We start from the raw sequence: 23444 nt of genomic DNA on the forward strand, positions 1-23444 counted from the left end.
TTGGCAGCACAATATCTAGTGACGGCTCCCTGGACAAAGAAATCACTGCGAGGATCCAAAAAGCCAGTCAAGCACTCGGACGACTTCGAACCAAGGTTTTGCAGCACAAGGACATACGCCTGTCAACAAAGATGAAAGTGTACAATGCAGTTGTCCTCACGTCTCTCTTGTATGGCTGTGAAACGTGGACACTCTACCAAAGACATATCAGTCAGTTGGAACAATTCCACCAGCGCTCCCTGAGATCCATTATGCGGATCAAGTGGCAGGACCGAATCACCAACCAGGAAGTCCTTGACAGAGCCAACACAACAAGCATCGAAGCCAAACTAATCCAGGCCCAGCTTCGTTGGACTGGCCATGTCATCCGCATGGATCAAAGCAGAATCCCAAAGCAGTTGTTCTATGGCGAGCGTCTTGCTGCAACTCGGGAGAGACGTCACAGAACTGTATCACAAATACCACCAACCACCGGCGTCCCATGCCCCACCTGCAACCGCCTGTGTGCATCGGAATTTGGACTTAGGAGCCACATGCGCGTCCACCGTTGAATGAGATCGCACAACTTGTCTTCCTCGACTCGAGAGACTACCATTATTATTATGATTTGTTGACACCTTTCGGAATCGCCAAAATTGTGTGTATTGTATCAATAGCAACAACATGACATGTATTAGATAAATCTTTCGTATTATTCCTTGTTCAATATTTATGTGGGCCTAAGCCCTTGATGTTTGAGAGTATTACATCTAAGATATTGAAAAGTGGTCATAACCGCAGACATTTTCACCAACTGTACCCAATCACCTAGTTGCACTTTCGAAAGTCGAAAATTGCTAACCAGAAAGTTATATGAAATTGTTGCTAAAAATTGATGCTTTAAATAGACTTAAACGTTCACTTATTTGCAAGCTTAAAATAAATTCACCGTAACTGGACTATAAAACGGGTGATAATGTGCTTGTGCATATTGCATATGGGTTATTTTATTTTTGGGTTCTATTTGTTGCCATGGACCATTGTCAGTTCGTTCAATCCCCATAGAGTGTAACGCTAATGTCATCAAAAATAAATGTAATTGTTATTCTACATTGTTTATAAGACAAGCAAAACACGCTGCCATTTTACGTATATTCCGTCCTAAAGCAAACTCTCATAACGATCAAAATGTAAAGGTCTGAAGCCCGTGTTTCTGCGCAGCGAAAAGGACACAAAATGTGACGGATTACAAATTTCGCATACCGGTATTTAAACTTGGTCTGAAGGGGAAAAAAAATACACAAATTTCTTTTCGGCAAGTTATTCTCATTCAGTCAGTGACCTTCACATTTATAAATATGGTATTTAATATTCCACCAATCACAGGCTGCTTCTGTAGCTGGCAGGCAAACTAACTAATTGTCTCTGACCAAAAGAAGTAATATTAGCAGTAAGAGCACCAGTGGTAGCAGTGGTGGTGCGCATTTGCACACTCGGAATAATTAAAGTCTTGAAGTATTTGTCGATATATTGCTAGTGTTTAGTTATACTTAACGCCATCCTTCCTGTGTGAGCTCTAGACAGATTTAAGGTTATACTATACTAAGAATGCGACGAACAAGAACAATGCTCATTCCCTGCAAACAAACGGACACTATTCCCAATCGTTCAATTTAAGATACAACCATAATGTCCTTCTATCTGAAAACCAGTAAAACTGACATCCAGGACTTAAACTCACTGACAATTTACTCATTTTGTTTTAAATTCTGTTGTATCATTTATTTTTGTTAGGCTCCATTTTCGTGGTTGTGTATTTAAAAAAAGGCATTTTCGTGGTTTTTTTTTCTTCTATTTTCTATCTATCCTTGCTTACCTCACATATCGATTTAAGACAGTGAGTGTAAAATTACAGCTATCGGATATCTTATGGAACGTGTGCAAAGAAACAATATGAAATGATTTATAATTCTTGTTTCAAAAGGTTAAAATAAAACAAACACATGTAAAAGCTAATATTTAATTACCTGATGTCTGTAGTGTATAAAAGAGAAACAATTCGTAAAAAAATTAACTAAAAGTGACTGTCTTCTTTGCCATTTTATAACACGCTATTGATGTGATGTAGTGTGTAAAAGAAAAAAACAAAGTTCGTAAACAAAATTTAACTAAAAGTGACTGGTTACTTTGCCATTTTGTATTACGGTATTGAAGTGCTGTAGTGTATAGAAGATAAACAGTAAGTAGCAACATTAACTAAAAGCGACTGGTTTCTTTGCCATTTTTATAACACTCTATTGAAGTTGTGTAGTGTTTAAACAACCACCGTATTTATCTCATGAATCAAATTTACACTTATAATTTATTTTCCTTATCAAATACTTTTAGTCCCAAGAGGAATATATTTTCTATGTACAATAGTTGGTATAATGCTATTTTGTGTAAGGTGAATTAATTTCCGCCTTCTTGGAAGAGGTTTTCACCGTCGCTCATAGGACATGCTTAATCAAGGTCTCTTGGATTTGAGATCTCTATCAGCCAAATAATTCAAATGCAATCTCACGTTCCTTCATCGCCCATAATTTTTAACAAAATATAAATCTATTATTCACTTAGTTGGTGTTATTACAGGCAAAAAACCATACTTAGTATTACGGCTATTAACGGCCTAACTTGGGTGCACATGCTCTGCAAAACATACTGCAATTTTTGATATTGTTCGCATTTCTTTTCTTTAAAGTGAAACATTAGATGAAACTACATTTCATATTAGGAAACTCAGCAAAAATGTTCTGCATAATTGCACTAATATCCATTACCTTTTTGATATTAAAAGCAATAATAAGTGAACAAAAATTAATTCTGCACTGAATCATAAGTACCGGTCATTTCTGTTTATGTGCTTTACCCTGGAACAATTAATTTTGTAGTGGACCAGAGATGTTTATTTCATGTTAGATCTCAAAATGCCACAATGCTTGACCATCCAAGCCTCGTTTTGGGTCTTGTGAGCATAAAGCTTTTGACAAACGGTAATGTTGGACAAATATAGTTATCTTAATTTTCAGTTCATTACAAATTTAAGGTCAAAAAACTAAACAACTATTATTTGTGACATCGTTACACATAAACAAGAAATCACCAATGTAATAATTGGTCGTGACCTAAACAAAGCCGCTGGACTCAATCAAATTAGTCATAAACTGCTCGAAAATATATTTGAAGAAATATCCGCGCCCATGCAAATATTATTCAATAAATTGGTTGAAACCTCTGTGTTCTTCGCACTGTGAAAGCTAATACATTTGATGACGATTTATAAGAAAGGACAAAATACGCTATCTTCTGATTCTACATTAATTTCTCTAATGAGCTGTGTGTCCAGGGTTTTGGAAAGATTTATATTCAAACATGCATATAATTTTTGCATGAAAATGATTTGATATATAAATATCAATCTGGATTTCTTCCAGGCCATTCAACAACTCTTCCGATTATTGAACTTATTCACAAAATATATTGTACTCTTAATTCGAGTGAAATCATTTATGCAGCTTTCCTTGATGTCAATAAAGATTTTGATAGAGTATGTATTAAATGGTAACTTTATATGTTTCAAAATATGGAATGGCCGGTAAACATTTATCATGACTCGAAAACTACTCATGCAACTGCTGCCACATAGTTTTCTATCGAACTTCAGCGTCACCCAAATGCCGTTGTTGTTGTTGTAGGGTTTAACGCCATTTTTCAGCACACGATAGGCTATACATGGCGGCCAGTATTAATGGTGGAGGAAGAACCCCGGAAAGAACCACCGACCCTCGAGAAGCTACTGGGAAGCTTTCTGACATACCACATTGACCGAATCTGAGACTTGAACCTACGCAGACAGAGGTTTGATGGTAGTGATCCGTAACGGAGAGCGCTTTAGACTAATCGGCCACTAGGGGCCCCCCACCTAAATGTCAAGTAATTGCTGGGATTCCTCAATGGTTCCGTGCTTGGGCCGTTACTTACATTTTACGTCCTCGATACAGCAGACAACTTTAACTCGTTTTTGATGCTATTTGCTGATGATACTTCTCTTGCGATTTTTTATCCCACACAAGTGACAGAATTATTAACAATTACGTTGAGAGCCTTAACGAGTGGACAAACGACATGCATGCTACTTTTGTTGCTTAGGAAACAGACATTTTAATTATCACATACAGGCAGACCGATTTTTCCTATCTGAAGTTTTCTGTTGACAACATGCATTTGCTTCTTGATAAAAGTCATAGACACTTTGGACTAACATTATCCTCTGATGCTAAATTGACTGATCGTATTATTATGATTATTCATAATGCTAAACGGACTGATCGTATTATTATGATTATTCATAATGCTAATTGGACTGATCGTATTATTATGATTATTCATAATGCTAATTGGACTGATCGTATTATTATGATTATTCATAATACTAAATGGACTGATCGTATTATTATGATTATTTATAATGCTAAATGGACTGATCGTATTATTATGATTATTCATAATGCTAAATGGACTGATCGTATTATTATGATTATTCATAATGCTAAATGGACTGATCGCATTATTATGATTATTCATAATGCTAAATGGACTGATCGTATTATTATGATTATTCATAATGCTAAATGGACTGATCGTAGTATTATGATTATTCATTATGCTAAATGGACTGATCGTATTATTATGATTATTTATAATGCTAAATTGACTGATCGTATTATTATGATTATTCATAATGCTGAATGGACTGATCGTATTATTATGATTATTCATAATGCTAAACGGACTGATCGTATTATTATGATTATTCATAATACTAAACGGACTGATCGTATTATTGTGATTATTTATAATGCTAAATTGACTGATCGTATTGTTATGATTATTCATAATGCTAAATGAACTGATCGTATTATTATGATTATTTATAATGCTAAATGGACTGATCGTATTGTTATGATTATTCATATTGCTGAATGGACTGATCGCGGGACTGATATTATTATGATTAATCATAATGCTAACTGGACTGATCACAGTATTATGAGTATTCATAATGCTAAAGGGACTGATCGTATTATTTTGATTATTCATAATGCTAAATGGACTGATCGTATTATTATGATTATTTATAATGCTAAACGGACTGATCGTATTATTATGATTATTGATAATGCTAAATGGACTGATCGTATTATTATGATTATTCATAATGTAAATGGACTGATCGTATTATTATGATTATTCATAATGCTAAATGGACTGGTCGATCGTATTATTATGATTATTCATAATGCTAATTGGACTGATCGTATTATTATGATTATTATTAATACTAAATGGACTGATCGTATTATTATGATTATTATTAATACTAAATGGACTGATCGTATTATTATGATTATTTATAATGCTAAATGGACTGATCGTATTATTATGATTATTCATAATGCTAATTGGACTGATCGTATTATTATGATTATTTATAATGCTAAATGGACTGATCGTATTATTATGATTATTCATGATGCTAATTGGACTGATCGTATTATTATGATTATTTATAATGCTAAATGGACTGATCGTATTGTTATGATTATTATTAATACTAAATGGACTGATAGTATTATTATGATTATTGATAATACTAAATGGACTGATCATAGTATTATGATTATTCATAATGCTAAATGGACTGATCGTATTATTATGATTATTTATAATGCTAAATGGACTGATCGTATTGTTATGATTATTATTAATACTAAATGGACTGATCGTATTATTATGATTATTCATAATGCTAAACGGACTGATCGTATTATTATGATTATTCATAATGCTAAATGGACTGATCGTATTGTTATGATTATTATTAATACTAAATGGAATGATCGTATTATTATGATTAGTCATAATGCTAAACGGACTGATCGTATTATTATGATTAATCATAATGCTAAATGGACTGATCGTATTATTATGATTATTATTAATACTAAATGGAATGATCGTATTATTATGATTATCCATAATGCTAAACGGACTGATCGTATTATTATGATTAATCATAATGCTAAATGGACTGATCGTATTATTATGATTAATTATAATGTTAAATGGACTGATCATAGTATTATGATTATTCTTAATGCTAAACGGACTGATCATATTGTTATGATTATTCATAATTCATGTAATTAATTGTCTCTGTTACGCTCGACTGAATACTATTGTCTGAAGTACTTTGCAAATTTGAATTTGCTCGAGCCGAATTTTAGCTTCTGACACGCGTTGGACAAGTGGATTTCTAAATCTCTGGGCTTTGTTAATTTTAAAAAAGAGAAAGAAAATAAGTTTTTTTGTGGGCAATTCGCATTGTTTCAGTTAATACATGGTCAGGTATTTGGTTTGGAAAAAAATGATTAGGCAATAGCCTTGAGTTTAAGAGCGTTAGTAAATTGTCATGTTTAATATGGGGAAATAGGCTGGCATTGGTGTGTAAAAAAGACTGGCGTTGGTGTATGAAAAAAGCTGGCATTGGTGTGTAAAATAGGCTGGAATTGGTGTGTAAAAAAGGCTGGCATTGGTGTGTAAAAAGGGCTGGCATTGGTGTGTAAAAAGGGCTGGCATTGGTGTGTAAAATAGGCTGGCATTGGTGTGTAAAAAAGGCTGGCATTGGTGTGTAAAAAAGGCTGGCATTGGTGTATGAAAAAAGCTGGCATTGGTGTGTAAAATAGGCTGGTATTGGTGTGTAAAGTAGGCTGGCAATGGTGTGTAGAAAAGGCTGTTATTGATGTGTAAAATAGGCTGGCATTGGTGTGTAAAATATGCTAGCATTGGTGTATGAAAAAAGCTGGCATTGGTGTGTCAAAAATTAAATAAGTCGGTTTATCGGTGTTCAGCAAGTACAGGTCATATATCAATTATGTATGATGTTCTAATGAAATTGTATGTTGGATATTGCACACATGTGTGAGTGAGATTACTTTTCCATACCTTCCATCTCAGAGTTGTAAAGTGTCTATTTTGCATAGTGAAGGTTGGTATGTATGGTCAATAAGTGTTACTCATTATGACTGCATGTCCTACATTACCGCATCCACACATATGTTTGTAGTTTTGTTGTTTGTAGGTGTAGGTTTTTGCGAGTTATGCCAAATTTGGGTCATTTAAGGTAGGTGTTCACTCATTGAGCTATACCATGTTAAATCCAAATCAGGACAATAAGATCGCGTTATTTATTTACCTGTATATTCATTTAATGTTACATCTTCCGCAGAACCGATAGAACACAGGATCATATTTAATGTCAAATTCACATAGATTCCGATAAGGCAATACTTGATGTTTAATTCTCATTCATTCCCATATGGAAATGTTGAATTTTTAGGTCCCAATCATTCTTACAGGCTCATATTTATAATGGTGATTTCTTAGATCACCACAGCGCCTCCTTTCTCATAACAAATTGCATGTTTCTAATAGTAATGATAGCCAACGTAGTATTTATATGTCGAAATAATAAATCTGAGCTCGAAATAAATTTAGTTCAAAATTTAACTAATAGGAAAGTTTCACAAACTTTGATCATTATTGTTTTTGTTAACAATCGTTTGTTAGGGTTGTGAGATGCAAATATTTACATTCATATTTATGTTCATATACGATAAGAATGGATAGGCTTTATAATGGTGGTCTGTGCATACAGATAGGTCATTTAATGGTTGGTCGTATGTGCATACATATTGGTTTTTTAATGGTGGTATGTGCATACCGATAGGTATTCGATTGGTAGGTTGTTTGTGCATACATATAGGCTTTTTAATGGTGGTATGTGTACACAGATAGGCTTTTTAATGGTGACATGTGCATACATATATATGCTTTTTAATGGTGGTATGTGCATACAGATAGGTATTTTATTGGTTGGTGGTATGTGCATACATAAGGCTTTTTAATGGTGGTATTTGTACACAGATAGGCTTTTTATGGTGGTCTGTGCATATAGATAGGTATTTTAATGGTTGGTGGTATGTGCATACATGTAGGCTTTTTAATGGTGATATGTGCATACAAATAGGCTTTGTAATGGTGGTCTGTGCATAGAAATAGGCCTTTTAATGGTTGGTGATATGTGCATACATATAGGCCTTTTAATGGTGATATGTATATACAGATAGGCTTTTAATGGTGGTATCTGTATACTGTATACATATAGGCTTTTTAATGGTGGTATGTGCATATATATATATATATATATATATATATATATATATATATATATATATATGCTTTTTAATGGTGGTCTGTGCATACAGATAGGTCTTTTAATGGTTGGTGGTATGTGCATACATATAGGCATTTTAATGATTGGTGGTCTGTGGTCTGTGCATAGAGATAGGCCTTTTAATGATTGTCTTTGCATCGATATAGGCCTTTTAATGGTGGTATGTGCATACAGATAAGCGTTTGTATGGTGGTCTGTGTATAAATATAGGCTTTTTTAATGGTGGTCTGTGCATACATATAGGCTTTTAAAAGGTGTTATTTGCAAAGAGATAGGCTTTTTAAAGGTCGTCTGTGAATTGGAATAGTTTTTTTTAATGGTGATTTGTTTATATAGCTAGGCTTTCCAATGGTGGTATGTGCAATATAAATAATAGGCTTTTTAATGATGGCATGTGCAGACCGACAATTATGAAGGGGGCATTTATGAAAGATTACTTTGTTTTAAAAAAAATACTATTTCTTAATAACAACACTATTGATTTCATGACAAACTCGTGAAATGTTGACATCACCTCTCTTTAAATTGTTAAAATGAATACTACATGGTATTACAACATGGTTCTGTGTCATTATTGATGATGTGCAAATAAATTCAAATTATTATTTTATATTCCCTGCATTAGTTCATCGCAAAGCAGCTTCACGAATTGTTTTGCGCAAATTGGTCAAGTACTAATTGTCTTAGGCAAACTGGTTTACTACTAATTATCTCAGGCAAACTAAGATGTAGTACTAATTGTCTTGTGCAAAGTGGTTTAGTACTATTTTTCTCAGGCAAACTGGTTTACTGCTAATTGTCTTATGCAAACTGGACTATATTTAATTGTCTGACGCAAAATGATTTAGTTCTAATTGTCTTAGGCAAACTGGTCTAGTACTAACTGTCTGAGGCAAACTGGTCTAGTACTTCTAAAACTTGTATGCCTCACGCATCGCACGCACCTACATACTTTCTAAAAGCACATCTTATATACACTATAGCGTCACAATCGAAGACATTTCCTCGAAATTTATCAAGAATCCTCTAACAGTGTCCACAAATTGCTGCTTTATACAACTTTTGATGGACAAATGAACAAAAAACACAATATGGGTTACTGATAATATTCTCGTGAATAGTATTTTAACACTATATAATGCACTTTAATGGTGAGGTCAAATAACGTGTGTAGAGCACATGAACAATACGTAGTGCCATTTGCCATTCATAAAATTGATGTCGACTGACAAATTCACGTCAACATTTAAATAGGCCATGAGTGTTGAAAGCAGGTCAATACATCATCACGTGATCCTAGGAGACAATCTGTGCTACAGATTAGTCAGTACTGCCCTAGCTGCTTATTGGCTAAATTATAAAAACTGTCAACTGTTGACTGTAAAGGTATTTCGCATTATAAAATAATAATTTCATTGTTTGGGAATTATATTCAAGTGAATTCGAGTTGTTTATCTGTGCGTATATAGTGATTATATAAAGGGATCAGATGCGCAGCGTTCATCATTCAGTTGTTCAGTCTTGTAAGAGTGCGAGGGGATCTAGATTTAATTATAACTTGATTGTTGAAATTGCAAAGCTGAGTCCATTTATTCTAAACAGTCAGCACCCTGCACGATTACTGTGAAATAATTCAAGGACTTAGATAATTTATAATTTCTTTGATTACCGTGAATCATTCAAGGAATTTTGTGACATTCAACTTTCATCGGCTTTACTTTGAAATAAAAACTTCTGGATATTGTATTAGTTTTTCTTCTGTGGTTATACCACATAAGCACATTAGAACCTTCATTTGGAATACTTTTGGAGCATTACCTATATATATATATATATATATATATATATATATATATATATATATATATATATATATATATATATATATATATATTTGTGTGTGTGTGTGTGTGTAATTATATCTTATATTGGTAGAGAGATATATGGGTAGATGAGAATTGGTGTGGATGGGTTGAGAGATAATATCCTATTTAAGGGCTTCGTTCCAATACAACATATATTTATATGTATGTCACGTCAGGCTGCCTTTACTTTAACTCACGTTCACATGGTTGATATCATAAATGGTAACGAAGGAATTTAATTACTGTTTAGCATGAACGTTATGGATAATAAAAAGTTAAACACAATTAGCAGTGAAGATAGAATGGGTCATATAAATATTATTCTATATGCGGGACTTTAAAAAATAAACATCAAGTAACCATGTACAGCCTGTCAAGAAAAAGACCTCATTCACCGTCGCTCTTTCGGCTTATTATTAACTTCTACTCAGAGCAACGACAACCACGTTTTCTCTCTACTATATCACGTCATACAAAATCCCATTGGATTCATTAGGAAATTACACAGCAATAAATTAGTGTGAACGATAAGTATATACTTCATGATGAACAATGATGAAATTGAACTCGTTTGAATCTGCATGTTATCGGCTAGGTGACTGGCATTAGATCAGTGTTTGACAGATTTACCGTCGTGCCTTTGACAAGGTATTTCCTAATACCCTTTCTAGTGATAGTGTTGGGCATCGACCCATGGGCATCTGTAAAAGTTTGACTGGCATTGGGCAATAGTTGAATTGATCCTTTTATAATAATGTCACTGAAGACATGACAACTATATGAATTGGCTGTTTTAGTACATTTGATAATGTCCACGTACTTAAATCGTTGGTTACAAATCAAAGTAATTCCAACAAATTGTACATTACGGTATAAAGATGCAAAAATGCATAACTTACCTTATGTAATCTTTGTTCATACCCAAGCCCGTAGAAGATCTTGTAGGATACTGAGACAGCACATAGATATGCAATCCCCAAAACTCTGTAACAGATTGACACCGCAAGATTACTGATTGTGACTAGGTTTAAAGGTTGAGTTCGCACGAGGAAGTATTAATTCTTCGGGTACGTACTTTACGACCTGTAGAGTTATCAACGATAGAAGGTGACAGTCCAAATGGGACTATTTCGGTTTTATCCCATAATATAAATCACTTACCCAATTATCTCTTCCCTAAAAATTTCTTAGTACTATTTGGAGATTTATTGCTAGAATTTACATTGATAAAGAAACAAAATCCACTTACGAGTGGATGGGGAAGAGTGTAAGTAGTAACATCGGAACCCGTGATGTGTTCGGGAATTAAAATTAGGCATGTGGGGGACAGTCTGAGTGTCTAAGAGAAATTGACATCACTTTATAGGTTGTTGCTATGTTGAACAATGTCATAGGTGTCTACGAGAATTTGATATGTGGAGGACACTGGGTGTCTAAAGGAAATTAGGGGAAACTGGTTATGTTTACCAGAAATTACCATTACGTTATAGGCCGTTTCAATGTTTACAATGTTTTAGTTTCCCTGGGAAAGGTAATATTAGCACTTTGTTTATTACAATCCAACACACAAACACTATTCTATTCAGCACCCGCGTTCGATACAACCCAACACACACCATACGATCCAGAACCCATTAGTTATTTACTAACAATCACACTACCTTTTTAGTACTATCCAACACCCACTTTGTGAGTACCATCCAAAACTCACTTTGATCACAGTACTACCCAACGCCCAATTTTGATTACTATCCAACATCCACTTGTTATTAGTATCCAACACCAATATTTTGACAGCAATCCAATACACTCTGCTTTCCAAGAAAAACCACTTTTTGATTACTTCCAAAATACCTACTATTTGAATTCTATCCAACACACACTGTTTTATTACTATCTAACGGTTACTTTATACTTACTAACAAACACCCACCTTTGATAACTAACAAGCACCCACTATTTGATTGCTAATCAAATGATAACTTTTTTATTATTATCCAATATTGCTGCCCAACACGCATATTACGATTGGTATACAGCAGACACTATTTGATTACTTGATAGCGTTGACACAATACTTGTAGAATCAATCGTTTTTGTCGAGTGTATAGGCGACGAAGGGTTATTGTTTCCACCCAGAATCTCAAGAGGTAATCTACGAATTCTCTCCTCTTAGAAATCTATCTGATATGAGGATTATATGTCGTACCAATCAAGTACCAATCAAGTGAACAGCGGAGAGACCAATTGACGTAATGCAGATAAAGTGTATCTTTACACTCCAATTAGTGAAGTGTCCCGCCACAGCTGAAACACTGTAATTTATTTCTTGACAGTCTTACTCAGGCTATAGATCTGAGACTCATCCTTCCAGATATTTCGGCATTTTCCCTACGAATGAATGGAATTGACTTTTAAAGTCACATTAGCCAAGTAAATGTCCCATAAAACGTCATTCGTCTTTTATTTGTAAATTTTAATGAGTTAATGTTATAGAGGGCGGCTTGCAGGTGCGTGGGTGAGATCCATAGGTAGGTATATGAGCAGCATCATTTGTGCCAGTAAAATAGGAAGGTCTTGATGCATCACTTTCACTAGCAGAGCGGTGAGGTTGTGCAACATTGCTTTCGATAACAGAGGAGCGACAAGATCGTCACGAAGCATTGATGTCGCATAGTACGGTATCACACAGATCAAAAGTGCATGATCTCACTCGAGTTCACTAAACGTGGAATCTGTAGTTAGTTCCTCAGTCAGTTACTATTTGAAAGTTTATTGTGTTCAAAATTAAACATGGAATCGTTGAGTCAGCCATTTCCTCTTTCTAGGCTGGCGTTTGTATTCTAAATGATCTTTCTGCATTGGAACTCTCTTCTTCTTTCAATCACTAGGAAGTCTTGACTTTCTAACCATGCCAAGTAACTTCCGGGTTGGGCCAAGGAGTTGGACTTCATGATGTATGCTTACAGGCATAATCTAGGCCTGATTTGACCAAAACGTTGATCTTCATGATGTACACGTACAGATCAAATCTTGGCCAGATTGGGTCAAAAGGTTGGCCTTCATGATCTATACTTAGATGCTAAATCTGGACTGAATAGTGCTAAAATGTTGGTCTTCATTAAGTATGTTTGCCTGAAAAATTCTCTCCGGATTAGTCCATTAATTTGATCGTCATGGTGTATGATGTCTTTTACGTGGCATATCTGGTTCGGATTAGTCCACAAAGCTGTTCGTCATGGTGTATGATGTCTTTTACGTGGCATATCTGGTTCGGATTAGTCCACAAAGTTGGTCGTCATGGTGTATGATGTCTTTTACGTGACACATCTGGTTCGGATTAGTCTACAAAGTTGGTCGTCATGGTGTATGATGTCTTTTACGTGACACATCTAGTTCGGATTAGTCCACAAAGTTGGTCGTCATGATGTATGCTTACATGCCAAATCTTGACCAGATTAGGCAAAACATTTGGTCTTCATGATGTATGCTTACATTCCAAATCTGGGCTCGATTAGGTCTAAAGGTTGGTCTTCATGATCTATGCTTACATTCAAAATCTGGGCTGGATTAGGTCAAAAGGTTGGCCTTCATGATCTTTGATTACATTCAAAATCTGGGCTGGATTAGGTCAAAAGGTTGGTCTGCATGATGTATGATTGCATGACAAATCTTTTTCGATTTGGTACATAAGGATGGTTTTCACAATTTATGCTTACATGCCAAATATGTGCCGGATTGGCCCCGAATGTTGGTTTTGATGGTGTCTTCTTACAGGCCAAATCGGGTCCAGATTGGGCCAACACGTTGGTCTTCAAGATGTGTGCTTGCATAAAATATCTGGGCTTGTTAAAAGAAAGACCAGACACAAAAATTAAAGCAAAAACAATCAAACAAAGGAAACAAAAAACGAAACAACAATTATGCAGCATAAGATTTTTGAGAGATTATATGTTTTAGAACATGTATAAAAATCCAGCATTTTTTGAAGAAGTTTTTTCATAATAAATCGATCAATTCTAGTACTGACAAGATCTATATTTAATCATTCTCATATAAATAATAATTGAAATGAATATATTACTGAAAATAAATCACAAGAAATGGTCAAATAAACTTAAGAAAGACAAATAATGAAACATTTAATGGATTAGAATATTCATTTGATTATATGTTAATATAACAATAAAGTGATTGAATAATTGGTATGTATAATAATTATATATTATTCTTTGTAGTACAGAATACCATGCAGGAACTCCAAAAGAACGGAAAAGACTTATACGGAGGATAGGTCTAATCAAGTCGAATCATCTCTGAAAGAACATCTTTATGCTAGAAATGAATCGTAGAATGTGCTTTGAATTTGAATTACAATCGGACTTCAAGAAGAATAAAATGTTGTATCACGTCGCCCTCTTAGTAAGAGGGGTGGTTAATTGGCTTTGGAGGGCATTATCTAGGGAATGACTTCCCTCGATTGTATAGCCCGGTGGGAGTGGAAAGATAGAATATCAACAGATAACTGAACAAGACTGTTGGGAAGAAATAATGCAATACGAGCTCCCTTAAACAAGAACCATCACACAATTTAATCAATAACAATTAATAGAGCAACTTCAATTCAATCTAAGTTATGTAAACAGAATTTAACAACAGTGTCTTATTTGCATTTATTTCATCATAATAACGAATGGTGAAAAGAGCGCAATGTCCACGACAGATTTCAACACCTTCTTTCCTTGATCGTGTATTCCGAACGCATCATCCTTTCCTGGACTTCTTAGTCCTTTACTCTGAATTCATGACTTCCTTAATCTGACTTCTGTTTTTGGACTGTCCCGTCTCTCCCCAGAAAGTTGTTTCATAAAGGATAAAATTACTCCTAAATCTCTGTATGTACCACTTTCTACATGTACATAAAATTCCCTCACTTATGTTATTTAGAAGCATACTAGCTATCCACACTGCATAAATTCTGAACTAATCCGATAGAACATCACCCTCGCTTCAAAGCGACCTGCCATAAATTAACACATTAGCGGGATATCTAACGTTATCGTATCTCTTTAGCTCCGCTACCACATGTTCGATTACTATTGCATAAAATTCACAAAATTCTAACTCACAGCAATCCTTAACTTACAAGATTATTTAAATATTACAAAATCAAATATAAATATGCGAGTATCGTTAACTCACGATAATCAATATCGTCCTAACAGACAAAGAAACTGATTTCATATAACCTATGAAATCCTACACATATGAAAACTTGGATAGCATGCAATCGTCAATTTTATCAATGAACTAGTAACTGTGTAATTAAAGATATAAATTGCATAACAACTCTAGTATCAACAGATTTCCATGAAATTGAATAAACGATACATAATATGGATCCTAGTCATATCAAACATATTTGCACAACACAAACAATCAAAAATAGAAGATTACCTGGGAAATTAAAATTGCGTACCTTAATGCTGTTCTCTTTCAGAAATCGTGGGTCCTAGCACTAAACCCTGTTTTTTCTTACAAGACAACCGCCTGGTTACTTTGTCTTGCTTAACGAGGAAAGCTCTATTCTTTTTAGGCTTATTTGGAGTCAAACTACTCTCTCGGAAATTTTAAGACTAAAGAATTTCGACCAAGGTCGTCACTTTAAATTCACATTACTCTAAAGTGTACGCCTTAATTTACTCTGGTCAATCGTAAGCAGCTGTTCCTAAATTGTCCCAAGAGAATCATTTCTATCGTGAGATTTTAGACAGCATAGTATCTCTGAACTACGGTGCATATCAATTTCAATTTGAAAATGAAAATTTGACACGGGTTCCTATCAAGCGGTTATGGTTGGTAGCTCAGATGTTTTTTTTTGACAGAAGAGAGTTGCAATGCCCTGCCCGAATTTCACTGAGTCACAAACGCTAGCCTTTCAAGTTTTAACACTGTCATGAGGGAGAGAAAGAAGAATAGTTGAAGTGACCCTTCACAAAGACTTTTCTGGCTTAAATGTGATAAAATTTTAGTGCTTAATGCATTCAACTTTAAGGTTCAATACTATTCAAAATTCGACACTTTACATAGACCCCCCCATTTAAGAGTAAAGTCTGGGATTTTGCTCTCCGAATTTTGAAGTTGTATTTCAAGTTATTGTTTATATGTCCTGATGTGACCCATTCACCTTAGAATCAATTAGTCTACTCAGACAATCTGCTCCTACATTGGCGCTTCCCTTAATGTAACGCAATTGAACTTGATATTGCTGAAGAAATAATGACCACCTCATTAAACGTCCATTTGTCAATTTAGCTTGGGCCAACTAAGCAAGTGGTTGGTGATCAGTTTCCAGAATAAACTTTCGCCCATACAGATAGTGCTGACCACTCCGATGGTCTAGTGGTTAGAGCGTCCGCCTCGGATGCGGCAGGTCGTGGGTTCGATCCCCGGACTTACAAAATGATAATGCTTCCTCGCTTGGCAGTCAGCATTAATAGGTTAGTGTTAGGACTGGTCGGCCTGGTGTCAGGATAATGCGACTCGGTGTGACATCATGCTATATGACTGAAAATGTTTTAAAGCTACGTTAAAAATCCAAATCACTCACACACACACACACACACACACACACACACACACACACACACACACACACACACACACACACAGATAACGCTGAAATTTAGAGATCCCAAAGATAATCTCTAGGCATTCTCTTTCGGTAAGAAAATAATTACGCTCTGCTGGCGACAAATTCCTGCTACTATAAGAAACCAAAAATAAGTTCCCATCATGTTCCTGCCACGTTCAGGTAGTCTCACTACGACGTCTGACGTCAACCTATCCTTCAACGTCGGAAATGCTCTCTCACAAGCGTCTGTCCAAATAAACTTCGTAGGAACATTCTTCCTTGTCAAGTCAGTCAACGGACTAACAATAGCGGTGAAGTCTGTGACACACGTACGTTAATAACCTGCATGTCCTAAAAAAAGATCGCACTTCTGTCTTCATAGTTGGACGTGTGGCGTTCCGAAGTTGGTCGACTTTAGCACTGTCTTGGGTTAATGTATCTTCACTGAGTGTGTGTCCTAGATAAGTCAGTCTCCGAAATCCTGTGTGACATTTAGATGGTCGGGCAGTGAACCCTGTCTGTCTAAGTAGTTCCAGAATTTTTCTCAGTAAGATCACGTTTTCTTCCCAAGTAGGTGTCGCCAATAACAAATCGTCCATGAAATTTGAAACTCCGGTCCCTTTTAAAGGTTCTAACAGTTTCCTTATCATTCGGGTGAAAATGCTTGGTGTATTCTGGACCCCGAACAGCATGACTACCCATTGGTATGTCCCATCTTGTGCTGCAAAGGCAAGTTTTCGATTATCTTCCCTACGAACTGGAATTTGTCAATATCCCTTGGACAAGTATATTTTAGAAAAATATTTGGCGTTGGTTACCCAGGCAAAAATGGACTCAGGATCAGATAACATTTCGACCTGAAATTCTGTGATCCTGTTTAATTTCCCATAGTTGAAGCAAAAGCGGTGATCACCATACTTCTTCTGGACCAAAAGAACCGGTGAACTAACTGCAGATTCGGCTGGTTCAATGACCCTCTTAGATCAAGGTACAATCAATTGCTTACACCTCTCGGATCCTTTCCGGGCTTATCGATACAAGATACCCCGTGTCAGAACGTGGGGGGTGGGGGGAGGCAAAACTTGACAGGCTTGTTAATTCTCGTATATAGGCAACAGCAATTTTACATTTTACAGCACATGCAAAGTCAAGCCCATCGCTCACCCCCCACCCCATGAGTCCCTGCTTCGATCCTGGCCTTCGCTTTATAGACCCCCTGTCCCCCCAAATAACTTCCATGCTTCGATCCTGACCTTCGTTTTTAGACCCCCTGCCCCCCCCCCCCCAATGACGTCCCTGCTTCGATCCTGACCTTCGCTTTATAGACCTCGTCTCTATGGACCCCACGTGTACAGGTGTACATGTCATAGGATTAGGTTGACCGGAACCGTTGAAACGTTGTGCATAGCCAACCCGATTTATGAACTTATGATTCTCAGTGTACAGGGATCTAGTCTCCCAACCATGTCTGACTTCCGATTCCTGATCATCCAAGCAGTGCAAACCAGAGCTCATGTAAACGAGGATAACAAACCCTTACCTAAATTGAATGTATCGGAGCCATTATCGATATCTCTCGCGAAGAATTTCTAAACGAGCAAGAACGTGACGCGTCTTTAAACACGACCGCGTAGAAAATGTTGTCGGATACTGTGAGGAAGTGTAAGAACGGCGTGTCCTTTAAATTTCTACTTCGAAATGGTTTAATGTACAGGAAATATGCTGCATCTGGGGAAGTGCTTGCAACTATTTGTCCCCCAGAAATTCAGGTCGCATGTACTTAAGGTTGCGTACGAGTTGAGTATGGCGGGTAATTTAGGTGTGAAGAAAACAAGCGAAAGGGTATTACGAGAATTCTATTGGTCCGCTGTCAATAGCGATGTAGTGCGGTTTTGCTTTCGTCCGATGTTTGCCAGAAGACTGTCTCTAAGGGAAGGATAACTAGAGTACCGTTAGGTCAGATGCCCCTGATAGATACTCCGTATAAAAGAGTGGCCGCTAGTAGTGAATGGGGGCACCCTACCGACAATGGGAATTACCATTAAAAACACCCCTGGGGCACTCTACCGACAAGGGAAATTTAACATGGCGAAAAATCGTGGGGCACTCTACCGACAAGGGGATTTAACATGGGAATAAATCGTGGGTCACTCTACCGACAAGGGGAATTTAACATGGGGAATAGAGTTTGGGCTTGTTTAGGGACAAGGGGAATTTAACATGGGATTTTTTTAAATTTAAAAATTTTTTTTAAAAAAGGGGTAGGCAATTCAAAAGGCTATCTCTTTTCGAGAAATATGGCTGGCCCTGAAAAGGGCCTTTGGGTTTTCTTCTTCTAATTTCTTCTTTTCCTCCACCAACTTCTTATTTTAGCTCCAACACTCTTTCTCTTCTTTTTTTTCTCCTTCTCTTCTTTCTTCTCTTCCTCCTCTTCTTCTTTCTTCCTCTTCTCATTTTCCTCTTCTTTTTCAATTTTTTCGTTCCATGTTCTTATTCTTATCTTTTCCTCTTCATCCTCCTTCTCCTCCTTGATCTCTTTCATGACACCACTAATCTTGTCCTTTGCTTTCCTTAAATTGTTAATTTCCATCTTCACACGATGGGGACTATAGGAATAATGGTCTTCAACCAGTCTTATTAGCATCTGTTCCATTATTCCTAAGTTGTCTAAAACGTCTTGCAAGGTTTGTAATTTGTCCATTTGGTTTGACGCCATCTTCTTCTTTGTATTCTTTGCAGAATGGTTTGAACAACTAATACTGTGGGTTCTTATACGAAAAGCGCGAACGTGAAGGAAAACATCCCCCTAAAACATAAAATGGATCTTACCTAGATGATGACCAACATCGCGCGGACGTGAAGGAAAACATCCCCCTACTTTCTCATTTTATATAATATAACCCTAACTATACTCTTCACATTTGCTAAGAAACCCATAATCTACTATTCACACAAACATACCTGAGCTCTTACAAACACACAAACACATACACTTCCACTATTAATAAAGAGTTAGTGTTTATTTTCACACTACTCTACCTACTCACTTTGGCAAATTAATAGTTACTTCTTTTCTAGAGTATTGGGTAGCCCTGAAAAGGGCTGTTTTTGTTTGGAACTTCATGGACACCTGGTTAATGGTGGCACCTTCCAGGCCTGGCGCCACATACACATCTTATCCCCCAGTTACTTTTTACCTTTTGGGGGGAGAGAGCAGAGGCAGGATATGTCGCTTCAGAATCCCAATTTTCACTCTCTGGGATTCTGAAATTTTTTCTTCTCTCCTTTTCCTCCTCCTCTTCTTTATATCTTCTTTCCTCCTCTTCTTTTTTTCTTCTTTCCTCCTCTCTTATCCTTCCCTCCTCGACAATGGCTTCAGCGGCCAGTTCATTTAATATGCGCCTGGCATATTCCAGATGCACATGAAGTTCCAACAGTTTCTCCAGTCTCGTGTTCATTTTTGGTGTTGATCAATCAACAAGGGTAGCTGGACTGCCGAACGAGTTTCATTTTATACTGAAAGCGCGGACGTGAAGGAAAACATCCCCTAAAAACATAAAATTCATCTTACCTAGATCATGACCAAGAAACAACAACAACAACGCGCGGACCTAAAAGAAACACTCACTCACGTTTTTATGCTACCCATCACTTCAATAGACTATCCACATACGCAAGGCAATCCAATCTAACCCCAAATATACACCTCAAACAGCCAAAAAACTAACATCATTTTAATCTACTATACACATCAATCTATTTTTCACTTACAAACACAATTACACAAACACACAAACTCATACCCTCACATTCTTTAAGAAAGAGTTAGTGTTTATTTTCACACTACTCTACCTACACACATTGGCAAATTAATAGTTATTTCTTTTCTAGAGTATTGGGTAGCCCTGAAAAGGGCTGTTTTTTTGTTTTGCTATGGCATTCTTTTTTAGTTTCTAAGAATGCGATGTCCTCTGAGGATAGACTTTCTGGCAATAGGTCTGCTTCTTCGGAAAGAGAAGAAGAATTCTTTGGTGTCGATACGACAATCGACAAAGCCTCTGTCAGCTTCAGGTTGTTGCTGCTGCTGTTGTTGTTGCTGCTGTTGCTGCTGTCTCTGAAGTCTGTACTTCTCTGTCCATTCTTCTTTCTCCTTGTTTATTTCTTCTCTGAAGAGCTCTTCTATCAGGTCTTCAGTGATTTTTAACATTCTCACATTCTCTATTTCTTCTGGCTTCGGTATCAGACTGTGTCTGACCCTATGCAAATTCACGTAGGCTTCGTTGAGCTTAGCTAGTTTGGAGCACATCTTCTTAGGAGGATGAGTCGACAATGGATGGCTAGACTGGGAACAACCCGGTTCTTAAAGTTAAAGCGCGGACGTGAAGGAAAACATCCCCCACACGGTTTTCGAGCCGCAACGTTCATGAGAGGGATAGTAAGAAATGAAAGAGCATCAATCCAATATTCTTATAGCTAAACAAACCACAAAGGCATTTTTTTCAAAACACAACATTTTTATTCAAAAATCACTTAACACTAAACAACAACAACTCTAACATTTTTTAACATTAATCCAACACTATAACATCTAACAATTTTTTTCAAATCACAAACATTTTTTTCTTCAAATACCATCTACTTTAAACAAGGCTGACAACGTTGTGAATGAAATTGTGATTTCCACTGTTGGAAATCATTAGGCCATTGATGGACACTACGTTTCCTAGCTTGAGACAAAAGATAAGCATAATGGTCACAAAACCATCGATCTACTTTCACATCGTTTCTAGCAGAAGAACGAGGATCAAAATGAGTCACTAAATGTTCTAAGGAATAGCCCAGGCTGCGATGATGCAGAAAATACACACAGTACTGTCCACACACCAAGGAATCTGTGCCTTGTAATTTCACGTTATTGAATCGGGTGGTTTGAGCATTTCTTCTCATAAAGTCGATGATATCGTCTTCCAAAGGGGGCAATCCGTACGAATCGAAATATTCCACACATCCTTCTTGAGGAAAGTAGACGGCTACCCAGTGGGTTCCTGGGAGATGACTTTCGTCCGTGTTGATCACGTAAGCTTGATGGTCTTTAGGTTTGCGATGAGGGAGTTCATCTTTAGCACAGACGACAGGATTCCAAGAAGCCGTATACGAACTATGGTTCAAAAGGTAATAAAGTTCCCAGGTATCCATTGATTTGTGTTTTTTTTCTTCTTCACAGGTAATAATAAGTCGTCAATTCGATCCTGACTTTTTGCTTGAAAATGTCTGACGAATAAACGGTTATTCGTTCTGTTTCCTCACTCTGATTCAGGAGAGCTTCGATACGATGGATCTCTTGAGTGGTTAATGGTGGACAAGAATGTTCACGCAAGTCTTTATACCACTGGTGCAACACGTCTTTGTTTGAGATGAGACTCCAAGCTTCGTCCAGATACTCGTCCAATTTTTCTTCTTGACTCAACATCAGGCATTTATCGTGTTGAATTTGACTGGGATGATCGTTTTGACATCCATAACAATTTTTCTTGATCAATTCCGTCATTTTGTCGACCAAGTGTTTGGCAAAACAGGAGACTAAATGGGCTTCTTGTTCTGGCCATCTCGACTTCATCATGACAATTTCTTCGTCTTTGTCTTGGGATTCTCCTTCCACGGTCTCCTCACATTTCATGTCCAAAGTTTCTTCACTAGGTAAAGAGGGATAACAGTCTTCCATGGCTTCTAGTAATCTAGAATGACTTCTCTCAAACTGTTGATTTCTATCGTATTGTCAAATTCTGCATACAGGATCACGTTCAACGTTGGATCAGCAGGGTCTCGATTTGCAAACTGAATTTCCACACGAATCTGGCCAGATTTTATAGGGTGGAAATGTCCCTCGTCGCTGCCTTGGTCTGGAGTGAAATCGAAAGCCCACAAAGCGTAGCCTCCTGCATAATCTTCGTACGTAATACCGTGAGTGGTATTGGTTCCTAACTGTCCGGTGGCTTCGTACAGGGACAAGTACGATCTCAAGTAATTGTTCTGGGCAAAGTTAGGCTCAAAGGGTCGTGTACACAAGGTCTTGCCGTCACGACTGACTTCGATTTTGGACACGCTAGAGTGTCGAAACTCAAAAGGATTTTCGTTGTGAAGTCCATTGAAAGCTGAATTCCTGACGATACCAACGATCAAACGCTTGGGTAACTGTCCTTGGAACAGATGATCTTCGATCATGGATCGCTGTCCAACAGGAATGGTGAACGTTTTCACTTCCACACGTCGTATGGGATACTTGGCGGTCGTTCTGCTCAACGTCTGACTGATGTCGTTTCCCACTTTAGGTAACACTTCCACACGGCGTACGTAAAGTCTGGCTTCTTGGATAACAGTTTTGTATTCGTTGGCATGGGCCATCAAATGGAAAGCGGCAGTGCTACGATTCAGTCTCAGGCGAATATCAGCTCCGTTCAGTAAATACTTTTCTTGTAACCACATGTCCAAATGCAAACGATCCATCAGTTCTAAACTACGTCCTTGCAAAATTTTAGTTCTACGTGTGTTAAACCCCACATTGTGAGGATTGTCATCTTCTGTCAGGGCTGTGTCGCTAAACGTGCCTGCACCTGCCGTGTCAGGTTTCCAT

The 23444-nt window shown here is 36.9% G+C and overlaps 1 protein-coding gene across 1 annotated transcript in view; it reads right to left on the reverse strand.

Moving 5' to 3' along the window:
* The window catches only part of LOC149794956 (heat shock 70 kDa protein 12A-like), a 102911-nt gene extending 91715 nt beyond the window's left edge, over positions 1-11196 (reverse strand). Inside the window, exon 1 of the mRNA XM_089964619.1 lies at positions 11079-11196. The gene's annotated coding sequence lies outside the window, so the exon portion shown is untranslated. The remainder of the gene's footprint in view (positions 1-11078) is intronic.
* Positions 11197-23444: the final 12248 nt, after the last annotated feature.

Source organism: Sinohyriopsis cumingii, chromosome 7 (genome assembly GCF_028554795.1).
Source record: "Sinohyriopsis cumingii isolate HCF-2022 chromosome 7, ASM2855479v2, whole genome shotgun sequence".
In the NCBI taxonomy this organism is placed as follows: domain Eukaryota; kingdom Metazoa; phylum Mollusca; class Bivalvia; order Unionida; family Unionidae; genus Sinohyriopsis; species Sinohyriopsis cumingii.